At 54.8% G+C, this 4,397-nt stretch overlaps 1 pseudogene; it reads left to right on the top strand.

The window, feature by feature from the left end:
- Window positions 1-2,342: 2,342 nt before the first annotated feature.
- On the top strand, window positions 2,343-4,189 carry LOC125518862 (subtilisin-like protease SBT1.2 pseudogene; annotated as a pseudogene).
- Window positions 4,190-4,397: the final 208 nt, after the last annotated feature.

Genomic DNA, 4,397 nt, shown 5'->3' with positions numbered 1-4,397 from the left:
AGAAGACATAATTGCTTAGTTAGTATGCTTGAAGTATTATTATTTTTATGTCAATATTAAACTTTTATCTTGAATCTTTTTGGATCTGAATATTCATGCCACAATAAAGAAAAAATACATTAAGAAATATTTTAGAAGGCATTCCACATAAAAAATTCTTCTTTTATCATTTACATACTCGAGGACGAGCAGGAATTAAGCTTGGGGATGCTTGATACGTCTCCAACGTATCTATAATTTTTGATTGCTCCATGCTATTATATTATCTATTTTGGATGTTAATGGGCTTTATTTTATATTTTTATATCATTTTTGGGACTAACCTACTAATCGGAGGCCCAGCCCAAATTGTTGTTTTTTTGCCTATTTTAGGGTTTCGAAGAAAAGGAATATCAAATGGAGTCCAAATGGAATGAAACCTTCGAGAACGTGATTTTCTCAACAAACGTGATCCAGGAGACTTGGAGTGGGCGTCAAGAAACAAGGGAGGAAGGCACGAGGCAGGGGGGCGCGCCTACCCCCTTGGGCGCGCCCTCCACCCTCGTGGGCCCTTCGTTGCTCCACCGGCGTTCTTCTTCCTCCTATATATATCCACGTACCCCCAAACATCCAGGAGCACCACGAAAACCTAATTCCACCGCCGCAACCTTCTGTACCCAAGAGATCCCATCTTGGGGCCTTTTCCGGAGCTCCGCCGAAGGGGGCATTGATCACGGAGGGCCTCTACATCAACTCCATGGCCTCTCCGGTGATGTGTGAGTAGTTTACGTCAGACCTATGGGTCCATAACTAGTAGCTAGATGGCTTCTTCTCTCTCTTTGGATCTCAATACAAAGTTCTCCTCGATCTTCTTGGAGATCTATTCGACGTAATCTTCTTTTGCGGTGTGTTTATCGAGATCCGATGAATTGTGGGTTTATGATTCAGATTATCTATGAACAATATTTGATTCTCCTCTGAATTCTTTTATGTATGGTTGGTTTATCTTTGCAAGTCTCTTCGAATTATCAGTTTGTTTTGGCCTACTAGATTGATCTTTCTTGCAATGGGAGAAGTTCTTAGCTTTGGGTTCAATCTTGCGGTGCTCGATCCCACTGACAGAAAGGGAACCGACACGTATTGTATTGTTGCCATCAAGGATAAAAAGATGGGGTTTATATCATATTGCATGAGTTTATCCCTCTACACCATGTCATCTTCCTTAAAGCATTACTCTGTTCTTATGAACTTAATACTCTAGATGCATGCTGGATAGCGGTCGATGTGTGGAGTAATAGTAGTAGATGCAGAATCGTTTCGGTCTACTTGTCTCGGACATGATGCCTATATACATGATCATACCTAGATATTCTCGTAACTCTGCTCAATTCTATCAATTGCTCGACAGTAATTCATTTACCCACCGTAATACTTATGCTCTTGAGAGAAGCCACTAGTGAAACCTATGGCCCCCGGGTCTATCTTCCATCATATTAATCTTCCAACACTTAGTTATTCCCTTTGCCATTTATTTTACTTTGCATCTTTATTTCTCTTTAGAGAAAAATTCACTCTACGTCACTAAACTTGAGCCGGGTGACACATTTGAACCACTACTTCAAAATACCCGAAATACGGTCCAAGTACTTATGCTAGGGGTTCACTTTGGTGCATGTATACGATTTTGTGTACGTATTTGCTGACTTGGCCGAGTCAGCGGCCGCCAGCTCGCTTTAACCGCCACCTGGTCGTGCCTTCAGTGAATACTAGTCCATCCAGGTTTTTTTTTGCAAAAACAGCATGACCATTAAGCCCGCCCCGGTCCAACTCGACGCCTCCTGTTCAACTCGGCGCCGCCCCCGGTCCTCCTCGTTCCGCCGCCTAGAGTGCAACAGAAGCAAGAAGGCAGCAGGCAGCATAAATGGCACACAGGAGGCAGATACGCTCCTCCTCCCTCAGTCTTCCTCCTCTCTCTCTACCCGTGTCTGCGCCATTAAGGAATGCAGCGTCAGTCAGAGCTCCATCGGGTGACAAGCGGCCGGAGCCCGGATGGCCCTGCCTGCCATTACTCTCTCCAGTGCGCGCCTAGGCCGGCAAAGCAGGCTGTGCGAGCAAGCCATCACTGCGTTCCACTGCTGCTCGCTCCTCCTCCTTGGTGTCTTCCATTCCACCTAATGTGCTGTGCCTCTTGCTTGCGGCCTCGCCTCCGCCTGCCAGAGGAAGCGTCGTCTCTCAGGACAGACACGCTCGCCCAGCCATGTCGTCGTCGTCCGTGAAATTCGATCTCCCACCCACCTCTCCATCTCCCACCTCACCGTCGCAAACCAAAGCGAACAACTGCTCGATTGCTTAGCAAGGCAGCCATGGGTTTCTTCCACCTGTTCGCCTCCCACGCGGTGTTCCTCTTCCTCTCCTCCTCGTTGGTGTTTCTTCATGGCACCGCCGCAGATCAGGAGGAGGCACTTCGGAACTACATTGTCTAGCTGCACCCACGCGGATCTTCGAGCACGACTGGCACCTCGCCTTCATCGTCAAATCCTTGCCTTCCTCAGTGGAGCAAGATGCAAAGTGCCAGTGGAAGCCGTCGTCAAGGCTGTTGTACTCTTACCACACCGTGTTCGACGGCTTTGCGGCGCGGTTCACGGTCGGCGAGGCGGCAGCTCTGCGGGCGCTGCAGGGCGTCGCGTCGGTGCACGAGGACCGCCGGGTCGAGCTGCACACCACGTACTCGTACCTGTTCTTCAGCCTTAACGTGTGCCCGACCGGGGCGTGGGCACGCGTGCGGTATGGCCGCAGCGTGGTCGTCGGGGTGCTCGACACTGGCGTGTGGCCGGAGAGACCAAGCTTCGACGACCGCGGGATGCCGCCGGTGCCGGACCGGTGGCGGGGTGTGTGCTAGACCGGGGAGCGGTTCAACGCGACGAACTGCAACCGGAAGCTCATCGGCGCGCGGTTCTACTCCAAGAGCCACCGTGCCAACTACCCGACAGACCCGTCGGACGCCGCAGCGTGCGCGCGGGAGTACGCTTCGCCGCAGGACGTGCACGGGCACGGGACTAACATGGCGTCGACAGCCATGGGGTCCGCCGTGGCCGGAGCCAGTGTTCTCGGCACCGGGGCTGGGGAGGCGCGCGGCGTGGCTTCCGGCGTGCACGTCGCCGCGTACAAGGTCTGCTGGTTCAACGGATGCTTCAGCTCCGATATCCTCGCCGGGATGGATGACGCGGTGCGCGGCGGCGTCGACGTGTTGTCGCTCTCCCTCGATGGCTTCCCCATCCCGCTCTTCGAGGTCAGGCTGACTTCGAGGACAGCATCACCATCGGCAGCTTCCGTGCCACGGTGCGCGGCGTCTCCTCGTGCGTGCCGCCGGTAACAACGGGCCGTAGCCGAGCTCCGTGGCCAACGAAGCGCCCTGGATGCTCACCGCCGGCGCCCCCGGGGTTAACATCATCGCAGCGTGGCCGGGCAGCGTGAGCCCATCGGGGCTAGATGGCGACGAGTGACGGTCCAACTTCACGGTGCTGTCGGGGACGTTGATAGCATGGCCGCACGCGAGCGGCATCGCGGCACTGGTTAGGTCAGCGCACCCTTCATGGAGCCCGGCGATGGTGCGGTCGGCGATCATGAAGACGGCCGACATGACGGACCGGCCGGTCAAGCCGATAACTGACGGCGGGGAGCGCGCCGACGCGTTCGCCATGGGCGTCGGACACGTGAACCCGGCTCTCGCCATTGACCCAGGCCTCGTCTACGACATCGAGCCAGCCGACTACATGACGCACCTCTGCACGCTCGGGTACACACAGAGAGAGGTGTTCAAGATCACGCACAGCGCCATCAACTGCAGCGAACTGCTCCACAAGAACCCGGGGTTCACGCTCCACTACCCGTCGATCGCGGTGGCGTTTAAGGACGGCGGCGGCAAGACCTCGGCGGTGTTCCGGAGGACGGTCACCAACGTGGGCGCGCCCAACTCGATGTACACGGCGCGCGTGGGCGCGCCGGCAGGGTGAAGGTCACGTTCGCGCCCATGACACTGGCGTTCGCGGAGTTCGACAAGAAGAAGAGCTTCCAGGTGTGGGTGGACGCCTCGGCTGCGGCGGGGAAGGACAGTGCGGAGGGGTACCTGGTGTGGAAACAGCGGAGCGCGGGGCAGGGGAGGCGATGCATGGTGAGTAGCCCCATTGTCGTGACCTGGCCCGTGGACTAGAGGTGCAATTTAGCACACGATTTGGCATGATCAGCGGCTTGCTGGAAGGACGTGCAGTGGCTGATTCTTCTCTCCAGTTTAACGGTCATGGCGTTTTTGCAAAACACCCCTTGGATGGACTAGTATTCACCGAAGGCACGACCAGGTGGCGGTCAAAGCGAGCTGGCGGCCGCTGACTCGGCCAAGTCAGCAAATACGTACACAAAAT

Source organism: Triticum urartu, chromosome 7A (genome assembly GCF_056163025.1).
Source record: "Triticum urartu cultivar PI428250 chromosome 7A, HENAU_Tu73, whole genome shotgun sequence".
NCBI classification, from domain to species: domain Eukaryota; kingdom Viridiplantae; phylum Streptophyta; class Magnoliopsida; order Poales; family Poaceae; genus Triticum; species Triticum urartu.
Note: the sequence above shows the minus strand (reverse complement) of the source record. Positions and strands in the feature narration are given on the sequence as shown.